This window comes from Dipodomys merriami, unplaced genomic scaffold (genome assembly GCF_024711535.1).
Source record: "Dipodomys merriami isolate MVZ:Mamm:240054 unplaced genomic scaffold, mDipMer1.0.p SCAF_17, whole genome shotgun sequence".
In the NCBI taxonomy this organism is placed as follows: Eukaryota; Metazoa; Chordata; class Mammalia; order Rodentia; family Heteromyidae; genus Dipodomys; species Dipodomys merriami.
In genome coordinates this window covers 21277335-21302565 of record NW_027203048.1, presented here as the reverse complement: position 1 = coordinate 21302565, position 25231 = coordinate 21277335, and the positions used below count along the sequence as shown (strand labels likewise).

General features: G+C 41.1%; 1 long non-coding RNA gene across 3 annotated transcripts in view; it reads left to right on the top strand.

Annotated features, from left to right (window-relative positions):
• Positions 1-25231, top strand: part of LOC138829229 (uncharacterized) — a 182288-nt gene that overhangs the window by 27161 nt on the left and 129896 nt on the right. Inside the window, exon 4 of one of the 3 annotated variants that reach the window (XR_011372511.1) lies at positions 17521-17557. The exons of the other annotated variants lie outside the window; for them this stretch is intronic. This is a non-coding gene — a long non-coding RNA (uncharacterized lncRNA). The remainder of the gene's footprint in view (positions 1-17520; positions 17558-25231) is intronic. 3 annotated transcript variants of the gene reach the window in all.

The window sequence follows — 25231 nt, the reverse complement described above, 5'->3', positions numbered from 1 at the left end:
CTTGTCTGTATGGGAAATAATAGAAATGTCACATGTTAGACAAGAAGTTGGAGAGTTAGCTACTTCAAACCCTATATGAAATATCAGGAATTTTTAAACTGAGAAATAAAAGTTAGTTTAGAGACATGTCTACAGTGAGTTTTCACTAGTTAATTACACAAACAAAAATGAGAACCAGAGTCAGTGTGTAACAAATGTATCCTGAGGACTTGAAGCTAAGAGTATTACTCAAAACTAAGCTTACTACCAGATATGTATTGACACAGTTATGGTCCCGAAACTGCTCTTGATTTTCTATCCTCAGATAGTTTTCCCACTCCCAGACTGTCAACTCCTTTGAAACAGATCCAAAATGCTTTTTTGGAGAGGTGTCTCAATTCAGCTTGCAGGCACTCTTGGGGCAGTCTTCCAAGAAGAAATGGACAGGCATGCTGTCTGGGCTGGACCCAAGTCAGGCTCTGCCTGCCTAGGAGTGTATCATCTATGCTTTTGACTGTCTGATGGATAAAGCTCCAGGCTCTTACTCCTCAATCAGCACCAACAAATCTATGCAGTATTGGCTCAACTCACAGGCTTTAATCTTTAGCTCTCACATAGTTAGGGCATTTTTTTTATTAACAAGAGACATTTGGCTATATTAAGCTTCTCTTCCCTAAATTCTCTTTCCAAAACTTCCATCAGCATCCTTTTGCTATCTTTACTGCTTCTTTGTATACCTAGGTACTGAGGAAAACAAGAGAATCTTGGTTCATATCTTCATGGATTTTTTGTTTTTGGTGCCAGTCCTGGGGCTTGAACTCAGGACCTGAGTACTGTTCCTGAGCTTCTTTTGCACAAGGCTAGTGCTCTACCACCAGAGCCACAGCTCCACTTCTGGCTTTTTTTAGTTGTTTATTAAAGATAAGAGTCTCACAGACTTTCTTGTCTAGGCTGCCTCCAACTTTCAGTCCTCAGATCTCAGCCTCTTGAGTAGCTAGGAGTATGACATGAGCCACTGGCACCAAGTTCTACATGGATTTTTATATGTCATTATACCATATTTCATGGTTTAACAAAGTTTAGATGGAGAAAACAAAAGGTGATATTTCACATCCTTTATTCCATTAATTGTGTATTTTCCCAACTTAACAACTAACATTCAAGTTCCTGAGTGTTTACTTGGCTTGCTTCCCAGCTGTGTTCAAGTTTTCTGTATGTTCATTCCTTTTTTTTTTTTTTCCTGTTTGCTTGTGGAATTTCCAGGAGGGAATAGGCATGAAGAATTCAGGCAGAGAAAGGAAAAAAGAAAAAGAAAAAGAAAAGCAAAACATCTGCAAACAATTGACCAAAGCCAGTTGTAGTTAGATTAGAGTCAGGGCTTTTGGTTGCAAGTAACAGAAACTAACCTGACTGATTTGAGGAAATTATTGAAATGCTATTGGGCAACTCAAAATCAGAAGTTTTAGAAAAACAGTCTAAAAAACATGGGAATGAAGAATCACAGTTCTATCACAATATAGAACTGGTAAGATCACCACAGCTACTGCTGCACAATGCTGGATCATAAATACTGTTACCATCATCTTCAGACATGAACACTGAATGCCACTATGACCCCCTACTGCTTTAAAAGCCTATGTATATTTTTATTATTAATTTTTAAATTGTTATTACAAAAGTTACATATAGAGGGGTTACTGTATCATAAGACAGGTAATGAGCACATTTCTTTTCATCTTTTTTGTTGTTGTTGTTGACCATGAGGCTTGAACTCAGGACCTGAGCACTGCTCCTGAACTTCTTTTACACAAGGCTACTACTTTGAGCCACAGCACCACTTCTGGTTTTCTGGTGGCTAATTGGATATAAGAGTTTCACAGACTTTCTTCCTGGGCTGGCTTTGATCTGAGATCCTTAGATCTCAGCCTCCTGAGTAGCTAGGATAATAGGTATGAGCCATCAGTGCCTGGACTATTTTGGGACAATGTCATCCTTTCTTTTACTCTCTCACAGCTTTTCCCCATCCTTGCCTATAGTTCATATAGTTCATTTTCAACACATTGTCTACTGAGTACCACTGCTGCATTTGTTCACTCCTCTTTTCCTCTCTCAAAGACAGATAAATGAACAAACAAGATCAAAAGAAAGAAAAAAATCTCATTTCCATTTCTTGGAATTCATTTAGATAAATATTATTTGATATAATCAGTGCCTCTGTACAGAAGCATTGCACCTTGATGTTCCTCCCCTAAGAGTGTCTTCCTTTGGTCTCACTGTGTGAATGCCTAGAGACCTGTGTAATTTGTCATGCCCTGGTGTGTTTTAGATCTAGCTTCTGCATATGAGAGAAAACATGCACTGTTGGTCTTTCTGAGCTTGGCTTACCTCACTTAACATGATTTGTTCTAAGACCATCATTTCCATGCACATGGCATACTATTATTCTTTTAATGAACCTTTATTTTTTTGTTGCTCTGCAATCTGTCCCCAAGAGAGGATCTTCCATGATACCTACTGGAATAGGTGTACCTGCTTGGCCAGGTTTAAATTATGTGCTCGTAGTCTACCTTCAGAGGAGAATAGAAAGAAGCATGTCTGGTCTTTGGGTTTTCCATCTACCCCTATGGTACTAAAGATAGAATCTAGTGCCTTGTACAGGGTAGGCAAGTGCACTATTGTTGAGCTATATACCTGGGGTTCTTTTTTTAGAGCACCAAGATTCATGAAGTTGTAAATATTCTAAATCAAGGAAGAGAGCTGAGATACTGATTAGCCAGCATGACCCTTCTTTTTTGGGGGGGGAAGGGAGGTCCGGTCGTGGGGCCTGAACTCTGGGCCTGGGCGCTGTCCCTCAGCTCTTCAGCTCAAGGCTAGTGCTCTACCACTTGAGCCACGGCGCCACTTCTGGCTTTTTTCTTTTTGCTTATGTGGTGCTGAGGAATCGAACCCAGGGCCTCAAGCATGCAAGGCAAGCGCTCTACCACTGAGCCACCTTCCCAGCCCCCCAGCATGACCCTTCTAAACCATCTTCCTGTAATCCTATATGAGAGGAGGGCTAGGGTCCACATTGCTGGGCTACCAGAGAATTAGAAATGAGCCCAATATATATTTCACCAAGGACCCACAGGCCACTGACCCCACCTAAGCAAGCATAGGTGATACAGATAGAGAAATGGATGAGCTTTTTCTGCCACCTCCTTCTGTTCAACAAGAGCCCCTCACAGCCTCAATGAAAAGAGGGATAGTGTAAGGAGACTCAAGACAGCTTTCCCACCTGTAGCTGGATCAGCCCTGCCTGCTCCATCATCCTTTCCACACCAGCAGGAAGGAAACAGAAGCTGATGCCATTTAGAAACAAAAGACCAAAGTCTGGGTCAGAGCTTTGTGTCTTTGGCCTTGACCTCTCATCCCAGAACTACTGCTTAGATTTTTGATCATCTATGGATTGGATCCTGACATGCTTATCAGCATTTTGCCACCACCAGTTACCAAGTGCTTGGGCAGCTGCCCAAGATGCAGGGAGGGTAGAAAGGAAGAAGGGATGTATGTGTTCATTAGCCACCCATAGCTCCTGAGCCTCAAAGCTCCAGACTGCCGTTTCCTCTCACTGATAATGTCTAGAGAGGATTAAAAAATAAAATTGTGGTTTATGTTTTTGTTTTTTCTAGTGTCCTACCCATTAAGGGAGTTGGTTGAAAGAAAAAGAAGGGGAAAAAAGCCTCACATAAAACCAAAAACGGAAAGTCTTTTTTGAGTCATCTAATTATTTGTTCCTTGACTTTGGAAGAGAAGCCAACTAGCCCTAAGTGTAACACTCATTGAAGGATGATCATAGGGTCAGGCGTAGATCTCTCAAGCCATTCTCAGGACCCTACCGGAGGGTGGACTGTTGGTGACACACTGTTTTCCTTTATCCCTTTCCTGAGGATGTGGCCTCAGGAAGTGGCCTCAGGGCAGGGCAGATAATTTTGCTTGTCTGAGCTTGAGGAGAGGAAAATAGGGTGGCAAGTGGAGTTCTCCTATCATATTCTTTCCCATACCCCTCACCACAAACAAAGTTCTCATACCATTCCAGCTTTTCTTTATCCCAGGGGAGCCACATACCAAGTCTTCATAAAATCTCTTGACTGTCAAAAGAAGATAGCTTAAAAAAAAGAGAGAGAAGATAGCTAAAAACTAATATGTTTATAATATAGTAGCTTAGTTCATGGCAAAAAAGTCTTTCCCTGCCAGACAATAGTAGTTCACTCCTGTGATTCTAGCTACTCAGGAGGCTGAGATCTGAATATTATAGTTCAAAGCTAGCCTAGTCAGAAAATCCCTGAGACTCTTAATTCCAATTAACCACCAGAAAACCAGAAGTAGAGCTGGGGCTTAAAGTGGTAGAGCAAAAAATGCTAAGGGACAGCTTCCAGGCTGTGAGTTCAAGCCCCACAACCAAAAACAACAAAAAGGCCTTCCCTGAACCAGCATTCAAAACTACAGCTCTGATTTTCTCAGTGGGCAAACATTAAAAAAAAAAAAAAACCAGGAAAAACAAAACTCACATTCTTATTTCTTTTGAAAAACTCAAATGAAGACATTATTCTATTTCTCTTGGATCTTAGGATTTGATAAATTTTACTTAGAATTGAACAAAGGAAAAGGATTCCATCAGCAAACATTGCTTTTTTTTCCCCCAGATAGTAAGAAAGACATAAACACCAGTGTTTTCCCTTTTTATTTCAAGAAGCCCAGACTTCAATTTAGGATCTATTTACAGAATTATCTTTGGTTGCTGGTCTTTACCTTCCTCTATGTGGGTTCTCAGCTCACCTTTCACTTTTAACAGACTCCCATTTCAGCTATACTATAGCTTATTTATTTATTTACTGAGTCATTCACATTCTTGCTCAGCAGGCATTTTACCACTTGAGCTACATCTCCAGCCTTGCATTAGAGTTTTTAAGAAGAGCAGGCAATGTAAAACCAACTAACAAATCAGAAAGTTGTCCAGTGTCACCCAGATAGATCTTGACCACACTTTCCTCATATACCTGAGCTTGTTGGAGAGATGAACTTTCAGGCTTTTGTATGTTCAAGTTTTGAATTAGAAGAAAAAGAAGGCTTTAGAGATTGATGAGCTAGATCAATGAAGTCTGGAGCAGGCTAGAAAAGCTTCCAGATGGAGGTGTTACTTAGAGCAAGCTTTGAAGGCTTGGATTTAGCTTTGGTGATTAGAATGTTTATTTATTTATTTATTTTTATTTATTTATTTTGGTCGGTCGTGGGGCTTGAACTGTGGGCCTGGGCGCTGTCCCTCAGCTCTTCAGCTCAAGGCCAGCACTCTACCACTTGAGCTACAGTGCCACTTCCGGTTTTCTGGTGGTTTATTGGAGCTAGGAGTCTCTCCTCCCCAGGCTGACTTTGAACTGCGATCCTCAGATGTCAGCCTCCTGAGTAGCTAGGATTGCAGGCATGAGCCACCAGCGCCCGGCTAGAATGTTTATATGGTTTGATTTGGACTACAGTAGGCTTTAGGCAAGAACTGAGGCCTTTGGTTAGCTCTTTTATTGTGGGCAGGTCTTGAACCCCTCCAAGTAGTCAGTTCCTAGCCTTCTCAGGCAACTACAGAAGAATGATACTTAACCATTAAACATGAAGTAGGTGGAACTGGTCTAGGTGCTGTTGACATTTGGCAGTGGGCAGTACTGGGGTTTGAACTTATGGCCTTGCACTTACTATGAAAGTACTCTTAAGGTCATGTTTTTTGTCTTTGCTGTTTTTTTTTTCCCAATAGAGTATCATATTTATGTCCAGGCTAGTTTAGACCATGAATCTCCTATTTACGATTTCCACATAGCTGCGTTGACAGGTGCATGCTACGGCAGCACCCAGCTGTTTTATTGTTTGAGATAGGATCTTGCAAACTTTTTGCCTGGGCTGGCCTGGAACAGAGATTTTTCCAATTTCAACCTTGAGTAGCTAGGATTATAGGTATGAGTTGCACACTTATCATCATTGATATTTTAAAGAGACGTTTATTGGAACTATCCTACCTATTACAGCATACTTAGCATCTTGGTCTTCATCCACCAAATGGCAGTAGCAGTCCTTGATATAACCTCAAAAGGCTACATGCTTTTCCTACAACCCCTAGGGTGAATGTGTATGTGTGAGTGTAATACACACATGAGATCTACTGCCTGAGAGTCTCTTCTCTGGCTGCCCCCAAACTAGGTCTTCCCGTGGAACTTACTGCTCAGTGCAACAGAATGGAGAGGTGGGACCTTTAATATGATAAGGTCATGTGAATTCCTTTGTTGTGGAAGTGGCTTAGTCATCTTGAGAGTAGGTTCCTGATGAAAGGAAGAATGAGTTCTCTCTTTCTTTCCCTCCTTCCCTCCCCCCTTCTCCTTCTTTCTCCCTCCCTCCTTCCTTCTCCTCCTGCTTCCTCTCTTTCACTCTTTGTCCTTCTCTCCCTTCTCCTTCTCCTCCTGCTTCTCTCTCTCTGTCTCTCTGTCTCTGTCTCTCTTTCTTTCTCTCGCATTCCATAAGCTACCTTTTACCATTTGTCATGTTATGACATACCAAGAAAGAGACCCTCATTAGTTTTGGACCTTCTCACTAAGACTTTCCAACCTCCAGAACTACAAAACAAATAAACTTTTCCCTATAAATTATGCAGTCTGCATTATTCTCTTACAGCAGCACAAAACACACGAAGTCATGATGCAGCCATTCCCACCCAGAGCATTCAGGAAGTCTAACTATGTCCACAAATATTGTATTGTTTGTTGTTTCTGTGAAATGAAAAATCCAGCCAGGGGTTCTTATTTTATCAGCACAACAGCATTTTTACCACTCCAGACAAAACTGCCTCCCAGAAATTCCCATTGGGCTGGTCATTGTTTTGTGTGCCGAACCATTCCTTCCTGCTTCTGTGTCAAGACTTAGCTATTCTGTATTTCAATCCCTTACGTTCATTCTTTGTGTTAAGTCTCAGTGGAATGATAAATGCTTCAATTTTTCCTTACTATGTAGGCTAGTTATCCCATCCAATAGTATCTTACCTTAACCAGGTTAAAGTATATATCCATCCCCTGAAGATCTCACATTGAATGGTGGTAGGAGGACAAAGTGACCCCAAGAACCATTCTTCAAGCCTACAATTGATGCCAGAGAACCCTAGATCTCAGTGATTTCTAACATTGGCTGCACCATGGAAGCTTTAAACACTATGGACATTTGGCCCTACCCTCCAGTCTGAATTGTTATAGCATGGGACCTGACACAGGGATTTTTTTTTAAAAGCCACATCCCTTCTCAAGGTCATTCCAACATACAGCCAGGGTTACAATCCCTGTTCTCATTCCTGACAGGAGAAAGAGAGGAAGGACAAAATGAGACAGGACATTTTAAAAAAAGGAAGGAGAAAGCATAGTCCCCAATTACAGGTGCTCTACTTGGCACTAAAAATTGAGAGGATTTGAAAGAATTAAGATGCAAACACATTCCAACCATGCAGAGAGAGGACAGTTCCAGAAAGTAATATACTCCAAATGACTTCCAATTTGAGCAAAACAGATGTGAAATGGTATTTCTGAAGAACTGAAAGAGAGTGTCATTTTGTGCCAGATACTGTCCTTAGAGATGCCTCAGCTTCCCTCCCTGCACCCCCAAAAAAGGAAAATCTCCTAGAGAGAGTGGCGTGATTCTTTATTGCCTAGTGATTCTAACTGATGCCTACAGGTTCTGAGCCCAGGTTGCTCACACGCACAGCCTTGCTGGTGTTGGCTAAGGAGCAAGCCTCTGATGTCATCATGGGCACCTCAGTGAAAGAGGCTCCCCTCTGGGCTCCAGGCAGGCTGGGAGCCCAGGATATCAGTCCCAGGGCCACCAGCACACGCCTGCCTTGCCTCTGACAAGTAGGTCAGCATAGAAACCAGCTCCAGCATCCACTGAAAGCTGCTTGTTGCTGGCAGGAAGTTGCTTCTGCAGAATTAAAAACCATCAAGAGTTGATCAAAGGAAGTGAAGGGCAGGCTGGCAGGCAGGCCAGATCCTAATCTCTACTTGCTGGCCTCACACATCACTGCACATGAGTCACCCTGCTGAGCTCAGCCGACATGCTGTTTGGATTAGATTTTCACAGGCCAGCTTTGCCAAACTTTGCTGTCTCCATGAACAGACCAGTGGACAGACAAGTGATTTGATTCAGTGGAATTACCCAGGTGCAGGGGAGGAGGTAGATGGTTCCCCAGTTCTTGATGTCTCCAGTTCATCTGCTCAGCTCAGCTCCACGGACCATCCAGAGTAATTGAGCCACAGCAGGCCCACACATCGGTCCTCGCCAGCTTTCCAATTAAGATGTACTATTACAGGCATGTATTTTGCCTTCACTCAACCATTTGCCTCTCAACCAGCAGGAATTCCTTTTCTCAAAAAAGCAGGCAACACTTCACCACTCAGGCATCTTGCCTCAAAAGCAGTAGAGTCCAGCAAAAGAGGGAGGGAAGTCAGAAAATAAAAATTCCTAAATTAAGAGCCAACCCATAAAAGCAGGGCTTCCCTTAGCGCCTGGCTGGTGTGACATCACCATGAATTACTCAATGAAAATAGTGTCAAGAGCATCAGCTCGATGAAATGTAGAAAATTTTCTTCAGACCCAAGAACTCTACAGGAAAGGGGGAGGGTGTAGAAAAATCCTGCTCTGTACTTAGGTCACTGAGGGGGCCTCTTTCAGTGAGGGGTTGATTGCCCTGGACAGAGAACAGGGTAAGAGTCTTTTCCAGAGTCTCGGTACACAGAAGTAGTAGTAGGTATAACCCAGTGGTTTGTTTTGCATCCTTCTCTGGAAGCAATGGTAGGAACAGGATCAAAATCTTTTGTTTCACATTCTGCCAAGTTTTGCTTCTGTGCATGGTAACTTGGGAAGAAGCAGCCCCTGTTATTTTGTAAGCCAAGGATTCTTGGCTAATAGTCTCTGCTGGGATTCTCTTTAGAGTATTTTAGACTCTCATTTATTAAAGGCCTCTAAATGGAGGTGGCAGTCCTTGACATTTTCAAGGACTATTGCCACTATCTTCCACACTGCTCTTGACTTTAGTAAACCACAAACCTCCAAATTTACCATTGCTCAATCAATTAACTATAGATTGTTTTTGGTTGTTGGCTTTTCAGGTTTCTTTTCATCTGTCTATAATTCTCATAGTAGTCAGAGCTGCTCATGAGTCTCTCTCTCCCTCTTTCTCTCTCTTCCTCTCTCTCTCTCTCTCTCCCTCTGTCTCTGTCTGTCTCTGTCTCTGTCTCTGTCTCTGTCTCTGTCTCTGTCTGTCTGTCTCTCTCTCTTCTTTTTCTCTAGCATTTTCCCTTTAAAATAGAAAGAGACAGAAGGTGCATCCTTTATTGCTTACCAGTCTCTGAAGCATACCACAGCCATGTGGATCAGTGGCTTGGGTGTGACTGTCAAGCAAACCCTTATTTGAGCTCTGGCTTTACCACCTATTAATGGTGTTATCGTAAAGTAATTTTCTTAATCCCTCATGGCCACAATCTCCTCATCTGTGAAATGTGGATAATTATAGTCCCAAACTCATTGAGAAGGATTAAATGAGCTAAGGAAAGGAAAACACTTAGTAAAGTTCCTGGCACCTAGTAAACACATAAAAATATATCGTTATTTGGATACAGTAATTACTCTGTAACCAGCATTACAGAGCAAATGGTGGTAAGCTTAATTGGAATCTACAGCCAACAATTCTTTCTTCTGAAATTCCCCTGTGCCTAGAGTTATAGTTTATTTTAATCAAAGTAATTTGCTTGAGGTGCCTGTGCTTGAATGGAATTGTCTTTCTAAGTTAGGGAAGGAAAAAAAAAACATGAGAAGGAAGGAAAGAGCTACTTGTAAGTGATTAAGAAAGCTAATGCTGTAGCTCAGTGGTACAGTGTAGGCTTAGCATACTAGAGACTATGAGTTTAATCGTTAGCATCCCCTTAAAGTACTTATACTTGAGGCTTATTTCCTATAACTAGAAGGGAAACCTCATAATTCTTGAAGGCCAAAGTAGGAATCTGATGTGGCTCAGTGCATCAAAAACGCACATCCACCCAGTTTCCATCAGCTCTCTGGGTGATAGTAGGGATGATCATGAATGTTTGTTTGTTTGTTTGTTTTTGCCATTTATAGACACAGAGAGGTATAGCATTTCTAGTACAGAGGTTGGCCTGGACATAGTCTACAGGTGAGAAAAGGTGACTGGATCTGCATTGCATAGCAAAAGTAAATAAAGGCATATATTTGGGTAGAATATATTTGCTGCCTTTAGCAAGATCTCCTCACTAATATGGATTTAGATTGAGACTGGTTGTGTTGTATTATGGTAATGTGTGTGAGTGTGAGAGAGATCTAAGAGCTATAGGAGTACAGAAGATCATAGGAATATCAAGGAAGGGTCTCTCTTGACCTCACACTGGCAGAGGGACCCTACAAGAAACAGGAACTGGAGACATGAAACCTCTGGGAATTGTGTAACTATAGGTCATGCATGATTCTTAACTAATTCTGACTGTGAGGAATAGATTACTCTGGATCATTTGAATAAAATAGATGAGGCTATGTGGGGAAAAGGGCCAGGGCTAGGCAAAACCTATTCCGTGAGGACATGAAAGGTGTATCCTTTAGAATGAAAACAATGGTTTACGCCGGGCGCTGGTGGCTCACGCCTGTAATCCTAGCTACTCAGGAGGCTGAGATCTGAGGATCTCGGTTCAAAGCCAGCCCGGGCAGAAAGACCGTGAGACTCCTATCTCCAATAAACCACCAGAAAACCGGAAGTGGCACTGTAGCTCAAGTGGTAGAGCGCTCGCCTTGAGCTGAAGAGCTGAGGGACAGCGCCCAGGCCCAGAGTTCAAGCCCCACGACTGACAAAAAAACAAACAAACAAACAAACAATGGTTTAGGATTTTGTGTTTTGTATTCACTACTTTATTCCTAGCATCCTGTATCACCCCTTGTAGTGACTTAAAACACAGCACATATATTATCGTCCTGGTTCTGTGGTCCTAAGGAACTGAAAATCAAGGTGCTAGCTGGGTCACACCCCAGTACATTCTAGGGGAGAATGCTTCCTGGCCTTTTCACTTTGCAGAGATGGCCTGCATTCCTTGACCCTTCCCTGTATCATTTCCAAGTCTGCAGACATCCTCACACTTCTCTGACTGGCTCTTCCCACCTTGCCTTCCTCTTCTCCTTATAAGGATCTTTGTGCTTACTCTGGGCATTCTGGGATAATCCCTGATAATCTCCACATCTCAAAGTCCTTAACTTAATTACATCTACAAAGTCCAGGTAAAGTAACACACTCACAAGTTCCAGGATGTAGACATTCTTGGGGATCATTATCTTGCCTACTACAGCCCTGAGGCCACCATCAGTGTCACATCAAGAGAAATGGCAGTCCTGAGTCACAGACCAAAGTCCACTGCACTGGGAGCTGAGGCCTTGGCCAGGTGTGTAGTTTAGGAGCAGGTGAAAGCAGAACAGGTTGCAGCATGGCCAGACTCTAGAGATAAGAAGACAACTCCCTTTCTGCAAATATACTGGAGGGAGTTGATGTTTGGTGATAGAGGCAGGAGGACAGATCATGCTGGTATGAATATGGGGGCTGTCTGGACAGCAGTCACGTCTTCTCCAGTGTGGAGAGTTAAACATTTGAGCCAATTAGTTAAGTGCTATACCCAGTTGATAGCAGAAGTGCAATTCAATAAGAGGTATCTATTATTAATATAGGGGTCAGGGACAGAAAGGAAGGATCCAGAGCCCCAACTCTCCCCTGGGGAGGCAGGCCCTATAGCTCTGATCCTGGGGAAACAGGAAGAAGATCTGTCAGAAAGGAATAAGGTATGAGGCAGGTAAGCTGAGGTAGAATTTCAAATGTTCTTTATGTCAGCTTCTTCCCACACTGGCGAGGAGGAAGCATCTGGCCTGTTCTTTAATGAAACTTGGAACGTATTGCTTTAGTCAAGAAGGAAATATTTCTGTGGTTTTTCTGTGGGGGAAGAAAGTAATAAATCTTTCTGTTGTTGAAGGAACACCGTTCAGTGGGGTAGCTCAGAGAGGGATATATTATTCTTAAAGCAAACGCCAAGCAAACACGCTTGAAAGTTTGTTAACTTTGGGCCCTTGGGAAGGGTCACGTAGCTCCCCAGGGGCAGAAACAAAGTCCAGGAACAAAGGCTTGCTGCCACCACTGCTGAGGAGCTGGTAGTCACATGTTCCGTTCCACCTTATTCCCAGAGCATATTGGTTTGAGAAAGACACTGCCATTAGGTTTGGAGGTAAGTGCTGGCTGTAAAGACTCACTGGTCTCTCCCCATAGATTTCCCGTGGAACCCCTTCTCCCCAAAGGAGCATTCTGTGATCACAGCCTACAAGCGATAGAACAAAAGCTCACCATCTTGTTCCCGAAATTTTTCATTCTGCAACTGTGTTGTAAATCTGACACTGTGCTGGGTGCAGTGGGGATGGTGAGGATACAGCAGTGACCAAACTGAAAATAGATAATCCACATGTACCAGGCTGGGTTAAAGGGTATAGACAGACACAAACAAGGCAGAACAAAAAACTTGGGGATGATTATGGGTTGCTTCTCTGAGATACAGTGGCCAGGGGCTGACCACCTGCTCATGGGGCCTGTGTGCAGAGATCTGGAAGGAGCAAACTGAGTCATGAAATAAGTCATAAAGACATCTCCTTTATGAACTCATGTTTTAGCAAGCTGGGTGCAAATTACCTGTTTCTCTTGTGATGCAGAATCCCACCCACAACTGTATCTCCTGCAGCTCCTTTGTACACACTTACATGAAATGATGAGAACCAAGAGGAAGGCCATGACAGATTTTGAAGGGAAAATCAACAGTACATTGGGACTGCCTAGGAGGCTGACATAGGCCTGGCCTATAGAAACTCTGATGGGATTTTGTCCACTTGGAATGGGTTTATCAGCTTGTCCTTGAGGTGAAGTCTTAAGGTTACTACTCTGACCAGCTCTCCAAAGCAAAGATCTATACAGGCTAGATGCAAAAATTACAAAGGAAGAGCACATAGAAAACAAACCTATTTATCCTGTGATTGCTTTGCTTTTGTATGAAGGGATAGTTTCTTTGTGCTCCATAGCATGTAATCAGATTAGTAGACAGGTAAACTGGATTTTCCAAAACACATCTGTTGAATGGTGTATATTTTTACAGGCACTACTTCCACATGATCTGGGTGCTTCTAGCATGACAACAGAACTTTAAGATGTGAAGTAGGTCTTTTGTTGTTGTTGTTAGGTGATTTTCAGATGAGGAATCAATGTCCTTTTTAGCATCCTGAGTACCTGGGGGTGGGGTGAGTGGAGAAAAATCAGGCTCTGACACATCTCTGCTTTTGCTTCCCCTCCATGCTCTCAGCTTCCCAGGCTCATCAGTAAAATGCAAATAGCAATCTTAGGGCTATGGCATTTCTTTCTTTTCTTTTCTTTCTTTCTTTTTTTGTCAGTCGTGGGGCTTGAACTCTGGGCTTGGGCGCTGTTCCTGTGCTCTTCAGCTCAAGGCAAGTGCTCTACCACTTGAGCCACAGTGCCACTTTGGTTTTCTAGTGGTTTATTGGAGATAAGAGTCTCACGGACTTTCCTGCCTGGGCTGGCTTTGAACTGTGATCCTCGGATCTCAGCCTCCTGAGGCGTGAGCCACTGGCGCCCGGTTGGCATTTCTTTCTCCTGAGGAATTTCCAAAATGGCTTCTCTGTTGGCTAAGATTTGAAGAAATAAAAGATGTAGCCTTTCCATGGTTTATTGTACTAATATTATATGCTAAATACTATATACTAGATACTACATAAGCATTCCTGCCAAGATTATGTTCAAAAAGAAAATCCTTATCAGTTAGAAAATCATGCTGAAGTATTTCTGAGTGAAGGAAATGAGGCTATATCTGGGATATACTTTACTGTGCATGATTGTGCAATCAGGGAAAGCCCCCTCCCATGGAGAGGTTCTGCATCCCTTGCCATGGCCTTGAGCAGGCACCTGGATATCACAGCAGTTGTACATGTCGGGGACTCTGAGGCCCATTTTCTCTAGATGCTTTGCAGGTGAATATGGACTGATTGAACCCTAGAGATGTGTGTTGGCACAAATACCCAGTTGAAGGGGCTAAATGATATATGGAGAGCTAGTACAGACTATGTGGAGCCTCTGATTGGATGGGTGGAGTGGCTGTGGCTCATAGGCTGTACAATGATCTTCAGAGTCATGTAGCTTTCTCCTAGAGACACCTTATTAATTCCTGCATATAATGCACCACAGGCCATCCTGTCCTGTTTAGCAAAAGCTCAACTTTTTCTTCACTGAATCTTTGCCATTTTACTTCTTCTTCTGTTCCCATGGACTCATTCATTGAGACTATAGAGATAAAAGACCTGATCTAGATGTTGGAGGGGTTTTTGTTTTTTGGGCTTTTTTTTTTGGTATCAGTTGTGGATGTGGGGGCACTAGGTGAACTGAGATTGGCACAGGTGGAGGCTGTGTAAGATGGAGTAAGTATATGTGGATTTCTCACTCCACTTTCATTTCGTATGTGTTTGAAATTATTATTATTATTATTATTATTATTATTATTATTATTATTATTTTGGGTCTGGTCGAGGAGCTTGCACTCTGGGCCTGGCACTGTCCCTCAGCTCTTCAGCTCAAGGCTAGCGCTCTACCACTTGAGCCACAGCGCCACTTCTGGCTTTTTTCTTTTTTGCTTATGTGGTGCTGAGGAATTGAACCCAGGGCCTCATGCATGCAAGGCAAGCGCTCTACCACTGAGCCACCTTCCCAGCCCTAAAATTATTTTTTTAAGTTAAAAGAGAGGAAGAAAAAGAGAATTCAGCATTGAATCCGTTCTTTCCCTCTTGACTCTTGTTCCATAATGATGCAGAGATCCTAATTTAAGAAATTTGATGATAGAGGGACTGGGAAGGTGGCTCAGTGGTAGAGCGCTTGCCTTGCATGCATGAGGCCCTGGGTTCGATTCCTCAGCACCACATAAGCAAAAAGAAAAAAGCTGGAAGTGGTGCTGTGGCTCAAGTGATAGAGCCCTAGCCTTGAGCTGAAGAGCTGAGGGACAGCGCCCAGACTCAGAGTTCAGGCCCCACGACCGGACCCAAAAAAAAAAAAAGGAAATTTGATGATAGAAGTTTTTATGAGATGACTTCAACCAAGAGAAAAGTGTGATAGATTATTTCTGGAGAGTGAAGCAGTGAGGGTTTCCAAGAAAACAGATGTTGAGATGAATAATGAAGATCCCCTGCTCAGGAATTCAGCCTAAGGTGCTGTCCTAGCAAACAGAAGAAGGGGACAGTGTTGGTTATGCCATATAGCACTTTTATATGCCCTGCAGCATCACTCAGTCCCTCAAGGGTGGTGGTGGGGACTGAATAGCACCTCATATCCAGGACTGTAACTAGACTGGCTGGAAATCACAGGGGAGTCTTGCATCTCGGCTCTCGGGGCCTGGTTCTCTCAGAAGCCTGAGTGTCTTGTGGAGGGTGACAATGTTGAGGGAGTGGTGTGCAATGCTATCAGGAATCTTGCAGCCTTGTCACTAAGCCCAGCAAGGAAGGCTGGAATGCAGCATGGGAAGTTCTCTCCTAGCCTCACTCACTAGGCCTGTTGGGTGGGGTGGAAATTGGCTTATGGGTGACCACACCCAGCTCCCTATCCACTCTGTCCAGAGACTACATCCTCAACAGCTGCTGTCTGTGTTTGGCTTTCAACTCCGCTGCCTCTACTCAGCTCCCAAAGACTGGTTTAGGAGACAACTGTGATGCTGGCGTTCCAATCATATCTGACCTGAACCCCCTGTCCATAGCCCTGTCTACCACACACATTGTGTCCTTCAATTCAATGATAAGATGATATTTATCTCAGGATGTGGATCTTTGGTTTGCTCTGTGGTTTTGTTTTGGACTTTATGAAGATTTATCTCACGAGCTTGTTATTTAAAATGTGGGAGGAATTGGCTTGTTTATTTTTTTAGTGGCTTTCTGTGGAATAAAAAAATAAAATGAAGCCAGACACCACTGGCTCATTCATAATCCTAGCTATACAGGAGGCTGAGATCTGAGGATTCAGGTTGAAAGCCAAGCAGGCAGAAAAGTTTGTTAAACCCCAATTAACCAGCAAAAAGCCAGAAGTGCAGGTATGGCTCAAGTACTTAGAGCACCAGCCTTGAACAAAAAAAGCCAAAGCAAAACAGTGAGGTCCTGAGTTCAAGTCCCAGTGCTGGCACAAAATCAAACAAAAAGTAAAAAGATGAAGTAAAGGTATTGATCTTGCATAACCTGGCATGCTAAGAGAACAGAGAATGAGTAATGTATTAGAAACTGTCTTCAACCTTTTGTACCATAATTCATTTTATAAATTAAGATACAACATGGTTCTGGTGTGGTGGAACATGCCTTTAATTTCAGCATTGGGGAAGTAAAGACAGGAAGATCTTGAGTTTGAGGCTAGCCTAGGCTACATAGTGAACTGCTGTCTCAAAAAGTAAAAAACAGAAGACCAAACAAAACCTGTATTGCCTTTTTTAGAGGGTTCATCATCTCTTCAAGTCATTCAAACTGTTTGACGTGGTAATAGCACTCCTGAAAATGTCTATACTGGAAATAATCCCAAAGAAGTGGGAAATATTTGTTCATTTTATATTATATATATATATATATATATATATATATATATATAATTTTTTTGTTGTTGGTTGTAGGCTTGAACTCAGGGCCTGAGCACTGTCCCTGAGCCTCCCTGTGCTCAAGGCTATCATTCACCACTTAAGTGCCACTTCTGGTTTTTGAGTGGCTAATTGGAAATAAGAGTCTCATGGACTTCCCTGCTAGGGCTGGCTTTGAACTGCGATCCTCAGATTTTAGCCTCCTGATTACAAGAGTGAGCCTCATATCTGACTTCATATTAGATATTGATAGCAGAATGGAATCCCTTACTGTAGTACAGGGCTGGGAAGGTGGCTCAGTGGTAGAGCGCTTGCCTTGGATGCCTGAGGCCCTGGGTTCGATTCCTCAGCACCACGTAAGCAAAAAGAGAAAAGCTGGAAGTGGCGCTGTGGCTCAAGTGGTAGAGCACTAGCCTTGAGCTGAAGAGCTGAGGGACAGTGCCCAGGCCCAGAGTTCAGGCCCCACGACTGGACCCCCCCCCAAAAAAAAAGAACCTTACTGTAGTACAAACAGTGAAAATACACAGTGGCTGGGGCCATGCTTAAATGAACTCAGGAAAACACATGGAAAACTGCAGCCACAAAGATAATGAAGATAAAGGTGATGCAAGGCCAAGGAAAGGTGTTCAATAAGCAAGGCTAGCTAAAAGAGTGAAATGCAAAAAATTTTATGAATGCTATGATTATAGTCACATAAGATATTCATATTTTGTACTAAAAATGGAGTCAGTTTGGGGGAAGAAAAAGTGATTGCATTTGTGATAGAAATATAGTGATGTTTTTGTTTTCCTTTTGTTGGCAGTCCTGGAGTTTGAACTCAAAGACCTTGTACTTGCTAGGTAAGCACTCTACCACTTGAGTTACAACTCCACTGTTGTTTTTCTTTTAAAATAGTTTTAGGATCGTCTTCCTGTTTAAATAGTAATACCTTTGAAAAAGAAATAGAAAAAGAATACTGAAATCTTAACTTGTGCTGTACATTTACATTATTCAGATGAGTTAAAAAATACTGATGCTTGGGTCATGCCTCCAGAGAGTCTGAATTAATTATGGTTTCACTGTAACTTTGGGCAATAACTAGGAAAATATGAAAAGTATAAAGGATTAGTTAAGCAACTTAGTTAGAGGAATGATTTAAGTCATTCCTAGTTAAAAAAAAAATTAACCCTTGGCCAAATTAATTAATCATAGAGTGTCAATACTTGGAGTCACACAAATAAAACAGCTTTTACACATAAGAGATGCATTCACCTCAAGCTTCATAACCCTTGACTCTAACTTGTGGGATAGCTCAGGGCAAAAATCTGGTTCCTGACAACCAATATTTTACATTAATGGTGTGAAGCAGGCTGTTATGTAGCCTGGGGAGGATATTGGAGAAGAGCCTGTGTGTCAGGGTTCATCATAGCCTAATTGAAACCTAGATTATGGGTAGATCATGAAAAGTGTGGATTGATGACTACTATGTTGTCATTTGAATCCAGATATTTAGATCTTTCAAGAAGGAAATGAAGGATCTTAGAATCCTCTCCAGGGTACAAAAACTGTGGTAGGTCCAGTGAAAATTACAAGGTTTAGATCAGATGTGGCTCCTTCCCACAACCCAAAACACTATATTGGGATAGGATAGAAACACAGATAGACTTCAAGTCAGTAGACACATTTCCAAGAAAAAAATATATATATAAATAACTGCAATAAACTGAGTTAGAAAACCTAAAGTTTAATTTCAGAGAGACTTTAATTAGATGTGTAATCTCAGACAATTTGTTAACATTTAATTTCATTTTCTGTAAAATAAGAGTGAGTAATGCCTCCTCAAAGACAGGTGTGAAGATTAAATAAAATAATGTGTTTAAAAAAAAATAATGTGTTTAAAGCCAGGCACCAGTGGCTCACGCCTGTAATCCTAGCTACTCAAGAGGCTGATATCTGAGGATCACAATTCAAAGCCTATCTCTAAATAACCAGCACAAAGCTGGAAGTAAACTGTGGCTCAAGTGGCAGAGTATTATCCTTGAACAAAAAAAGCTCAGGATGAGAGCTCTGGCCCTGAGTTCAAGCTCCAGGACCAGCACCCAAAAAAAGGTAATGTGTTTAAAATAATCAAGTACATTTGGCCTCTAACAGATTTCACTGTTCATTTCTTGAATCTGTTGAATCCATATGTGGGCTATAAAACAGTAGTTCACAAACCTGGCTGTACATTTAAATTGTTTAGGTGGATTACAAAAAGGAAATACTGATAACAGGGTCATGCTTCCAAAGAACCTGAAGTAATTGGTGGAGTGAAGAGTCTTGCCAAGGGGATGTTAAGAAGCATAGAAGAGAAGTGGGTGAATTGGATCAAATCTGTAGCCCTCAATAGTTAGGACTCAGAGATTGGAAGAATTAAGGTTCAAGGCTAGCATAGGCCAAAAACTTAGTGAGACATCCTTTCAAAGAAATTACAACAGATATTAATGAAGAAAAGATAATCTGAATAGTTCTATATTGATTAAAGAAACTGAAGTAGTAAACATATTCCCATAAAGAAAACTTTGTTCCAGATTATGAGATTATGAGTTCTTTAAAAAGATTAAAGAATAAACAATCCAAATATTTCAAATAAATTGAAGAGGAGGAAAGATATTCTAACTCAGTTAAATTATCACTACTCTGATACCAGGCCCAGACAAACATATAGCAAAAAAGAAAACTACAGACTAGCATCCCTAATGAGTATAAATGCAAAACCACTTAGTAAATTTGAACAAATGGAATGTAATATTATGTAAAAAGGGTACAGAGGGGTTACAGTAACATGAGTAAGGTAATGAGTACATTTCCTATCTAGCATTGTTATACCTCCTTTGTTTATCTCCTACCATCCCTTCCTTACTCCCCCTCCCCAGCTCCTCCCTTCCCCCTCAAGTTGTAAAGTTTGTTTTCAGCATAGTGTTTTGTATATCTCATTGTTGCAATGGGTCAGCTTGTATCCTTATTTCAGCATTTTGTTATTTCCCTTCCCCTCCCCAATTAGAAAAATGTATATATAAGATGCAGGGCACCAAATACAGTGAAAGCAGGGGTTATACCGTGGGGGAAGAACATACAAAAGAAACAAAAAAAATCACATAGAACATTGTAAATATGGTAAAAACAATAGCAAGAAATAAAAAAAACAGTTGTGTCTCTATCTTGGGGTTCATTTCACTTAACATCATCTTATATGGTCATATGTACATAGCTTTTGACCTTTTCTGCTTGTCCTTGACTTATATTGCAAAAAAGGGAAACCATGGTACCTGTTTCTTTGGGCCTGGCTTACTTCACTTAGTATAATTTTTTCAAGTCTTTCCATTTCCTAACAAATGGGGCAATGTCATTCTTTCTGATGGAGGCGTAAAATTCCATTTTATATATATATATATATATATATATATATATATATATATATATATATATATATATATCACATTTTCTTGATCCATTCATCTACTGAGGGGCATCTGGGTTGGTTCCATATCTTAGCTATGGTAAATAATGCTGCAATAAACATAGTTGTGCTGGTAGCTTTAGTATAGCCTTGTTTGTGATCATTTGGGTAAATGCCCCAAAGTGGGATGGTGGGTCATAGGGGAGCTCTATGCAGAATCTTTTGAGGAACCTCCATACTACTTTCCAAAGTCATTGAACAAGTTTATACTCCCATCAACAATGCAGTAGAGTTTCCTTTTGGCCACATCCTCTCCAGCATCTGTTGTTATTAGATTTCTTGATTATAGTCATTCTAACTGGGGTGAGGTAGAAAATCTTAATGTTTTGCTTTGCATTTCTTTTTTTTTTTGGTCATGGGGCTTGAACCCTGGGCCTGAGTGCTGTTCCTCAGCTCTTCAGCTCAAGGCAAGCGCTCTACCACTTGAGCTACAGAGCCACTTCTGGTTTTCTGGTGGTTTTTTGGAGATAGGAGTCGCACGGACTCTCCTGCCCGGGCTGGCTTTGAACCGTGATCCTCAGATCTCAGCCTCCTGAGTAGCTAGGATTACAGGCGTGAGCCACCAGCGCCCGGCTTGCTTTGCATTTCTTTTATGGCTAGAGAAGTTAAGCATTTCTTCATATCTCTATTGGCCATTCTTATTTCCTCTTCAGAGAAGTTTCTCTTTAAGTCTTTAGCCCACTTGTTGATGGGGTGGTTGTTTCTTTGAGGATTTGTTGTTGGGGGATTTAGTTTCTTGAGTTCTAAGTATATTTTAGGTATGAGACCCTTGTCCATTATATGGTTAGTGAAGATCTTCTCCCAATCTGTGGCCTTTCTATTGATCTTGCTAGCTATGTTCTTTGCCATGCAGAAACTCTGCAGTTTCATGCAATCCCATTTGTCCAACCTTTCTTTGTAAAATCCATTATATTTACTATATTAACAGACTAAAAAAGAAAATCCACATGGCCATATCAATAACTACAAAAAAGGATCTGAAGAAAAATCCTTTTCTGGTTTAATTTAATGTTTATTTTTATTTCTGACTTTAAAATAAAGCAACTATCAGCAAAGTAGAAAATTTCAGCTTGAGAGAGACCAGAGCTAAAAAAAACTAAGGCTAATATCATACTTAATGGGAAAATTTTTTAATTTTTCTTCTGTGACCATGAATGACACAAGATTGTCCAGTCACTGTTTTTATTCACATTTTACCATAGAATAATGCAAGATAAAAATCTAAGTCTAGAATGGATAAGAGGATAAGAGGAAAAATTGTTTTTATTCTGTGACAAGATAATTATCTATATAGAAAAGTTTATAGAATCCAAAAAAAAAATAAAACAACAAAAAACTACAGACAAGCTTGGTGCATAAAAGCTTGACAGGGCCCAAGCCCTGAGTTCAAGCCCCACAACCAACAAAAAACAAAAAACTATAGAATAAATGAGTTAAGAAATGTTACAGGATAAAAACAACATAAAAACACACTTGTAAATAGTTTCAACAAACAGAAATTTGAAATTGCATAAATAAATGCATTTATGACCATATGAAAATAGTAAAAGAGCCCAGGCTCACACTTGTAATCCTGCTGCTTAGGAGGCTGAGATCTGAGAATGGAGGTTCAAAGCCAGACTGAGTAGAAAAGGCTGTGAGACTATTGTCTCCAATTAACTACCAGAAGACTGGAAGTGGAACTGTGGTTCAAAATGGTGGAGTACTAGCCTTGAGTAAAAGAGCTCAGGTACAGCTGAGCTAGCTCAGGTACAGCAGTGCCTAGTCCCTGAGTTCAAGCCCCACAACTGATGTTAAGATAAAAATTTTAAAAAAGGAAAGAAAATAGTAAGCATTTACAGATGAACCTCCTAAAACAAATGTAAAACTTAAATGCTGAAGGCACAATTAATAAATAAATAAGATTAATAAATTGGACCTCACCAAATGAAGAACTTCTACTTTTTGAAACACATTGTTAGAGAATAAAAATTGGGGGAAAGCATTTGCCAGTTATATATCTAGTAACAGACTTGTTTCCAGAATATATAAAGAACTCTTAAGATTCAACAATTAGAAACACAAAACAAAACACTTAAAAAAATGAATATTAGGCTGGGTGCCAGTGGTTCATGCCTATAATCCTAGCTACTCAGGAGGCTGAGATCTCAGGATTGTGGTTTGAAGCCAGGCCAGACAGAAATGTCCAAGAGATTCTTATCTCCAATAAACTACTCAGAAAGAGCTGGAAGTCTCACTGTGGCTCAAGTGATAGAGCACCAGCCTTGAGCACAAAGAGGCTCAGGGACAGCACGCAGGTCCTGAGTTCAAGCCCCAGAACTGGCAAAAACAGAAACAAAAAAACTTTATTCAATTACATATATGTAGCTTATTTTGTGTCAATTGTGTCTCAAGAATTTTTTATTTATTTAGTTTTGTCTGTAGTGGGGATTGAACTCTGGGCCTGGGCGCTGTCCTGCACTCTTCTTCAGCTCAAGGTGAGTGTCTACTACTTGAGCCACAGTGCCACTTCTGGTTTTCTGGTAGTTAATTGGAGATAAGAGTCTCATGGACTTTCCTGCCCAGGCTGGCTCTGAACCATGATCCTCAGATCTCAGCCTCCTGAGTAGCTAGGATTATAGGCATGACCCACCAGCACCCAGCATCAAATAAACTTTTTTTAAAGTGCTATCCAGGTGTTCTAATGTACAGCTAGATTAGAGGATCACTGCAACACACATATATAACTCTCCTGAATCCTTCAGCTTTTGCCTTACAATCAAGCTACCATTAATCCATGGAATTGTCTACTGTCCAGATTCCAGTCCCATTACAAGTATAAAACTTACAGGATAACTATAGAATGAGCATATAAACCATCTAATAATTTCATTCTAGTAATTCCAAGGCATTCATTTTAAGCCACAAGGAGGCATGAGATTTTTTTTAAAAATTACTAATCGGACATAAAATACAGCAAGAGTCTCAAGCCTTTAAGCTTCCAGAACAATAAATCACCCATGGTGCAGAGACAATTTTGGATCTGGTAATTTGGTGAAATTCCTCCTCCTATCCCTCATGGATTCAGCTTCTGTACTACTCTTAATTTATTTGAATTTGTTATATGAGTCCACTTAATTTCCTGCTTCTCTTTTCCTTCGACCTGGTCTGTAGAGCTGCCAAGAAAAGGTACTTGAATATATTGAAGAAGTTGCTAACTTTATTATGTAAGTTATGTAAGACTTCCTTAAGTAAGTATATTTCTCTTTTCCTCTCAATGACTCAAACAGGGCACTCTATAAAGGGCTTGACATTGGCAGAATCAGGATGGTTTCTTTGTGTGTTCAGTTTTGTTCAAAGGCAAGGAAATGACTTACAGTATCATATTTTAACCTTCCATGTACATATGATTCACCTGAGATTCTGTCAAAATTGGATTATGAGTCAGTGAGAGTAAGGGAGACCAAGATTCTGCATTTTTAACCAGCTTCTCCCCAGTGATGCCAAGTTTCAAGACAGATGACCTTTCAAAGTCTTTTCATCCCAGGGACATTGCCAAGGAACAATGACCTTAATAAAGAGGTCAATCAAGTAAAAAAGAGGAACACTGTATTAGCACCACCCTTGATTACACATTCCAAGTTATGAGTCCCTGCCTTATATAAATGTTTATACATCTGGTAAGAAGAAGGATTCACTGGCTAGGCATAGCTGAGAATGTTTTAAGAAATGTTGGCTGGATTTTTCTTACATTTTTCTGGACAGATTTTGGAATAGATAGAATAGCTTTAGGAGGTTACGTTCAATTAACCCAACTTAAACCAGTTAATTACTGTTGCTACAACCCACGATTGTGTATACTCTATTTTCCAAAGATACTGAGGCAGACACTCTAATGTGTAGTATGCCACTTAACTGATGTTTTCAGTTTTTTGTTTTTTCTTTTGGGTCCGGTCATGGGGCCTGAACTCTGGGCCTGGGCACTGCCCCTCAGCTCTTCAGCTCAAGGCTAGCGCTCTACCACTTGAGCCACAGCGCCACTTCCGGCTTTTTTCATTTTGCTTATGTGGTGCTGAGGAATCGAACCCAGGGCCTCATGCATGCAAGGCACGCACTCTACCACTGACCCACCTTCCCAGCCCCTGATGTTTTTAGTTTTTATGACAAATAGGTTGATCTCTCTCCCAGATAGCAAGAAGATTAGATTGCCTGTCCTGAATTTCCTTGTTTTGAGGCAAAGATAGCACTGTGAACAGCAGCCCTTGTATGAAATGATTTAGAGTTATAGTAAAATCTGCTGGAATGAATTCCAAGACAGCATGAGGGCATGGTCATGAATCTTCCTAGGAAAGCTGGCTTCCGTCACTGAGTGCATCTTTCCTGCTCATTATTTATTTTCCCCTTTGGCCTAGTAAATCAAACTATGTTTGTTTGTTTGTTTCCCCAAATCAAGTATGTGAATTTCGGAAGGAAGAGTAGCTTAGTTCTACCTAAAACCAACACAGTTAAACAAACCAATCTCATGTGTATATGAGAATTGGTAGTTTTAACAAAGTTCTCTTGATGTGCTTAACACAAAATTCTTCCTCAAAATTCTTATTATAGGTTATTTTCCATCTCAGTTGACCTTGCTATGTAAATGAGCTCCTTCATGCTTCTCAGTGAAAATACAGAGAAGGCAACCACAAAGGCTAAGAGTAAATCCATATTCACAGCTCTGTGTTCCTTGTCCAGGATTTGTTATTAAGTGGTTACAAGAGCAATTTTCTGTCTTTCAGACTACAACACCCCCCCCCCCCCCCCCCCCCCCTGTCTCTCGCCTTTGGCAGAAGAATTTGAATCACCACTGGAATGAATGTGGTAACTAGAGTACTTCTATCAACAGTGTTTGACAGGAGGGAGGGGATGTTAAAGCTGGGCTGTCTGGACAATGGTTTTGGATGGATTTTGAGATTTTTTTTAAAATTTATTTTTCTAGTTATTGCCAGAAAACTCAAAGTTCAAAGAGAGTAGAAAAGCATATTGATTAGCATTGGACTGGTCAAAGACTAGATTT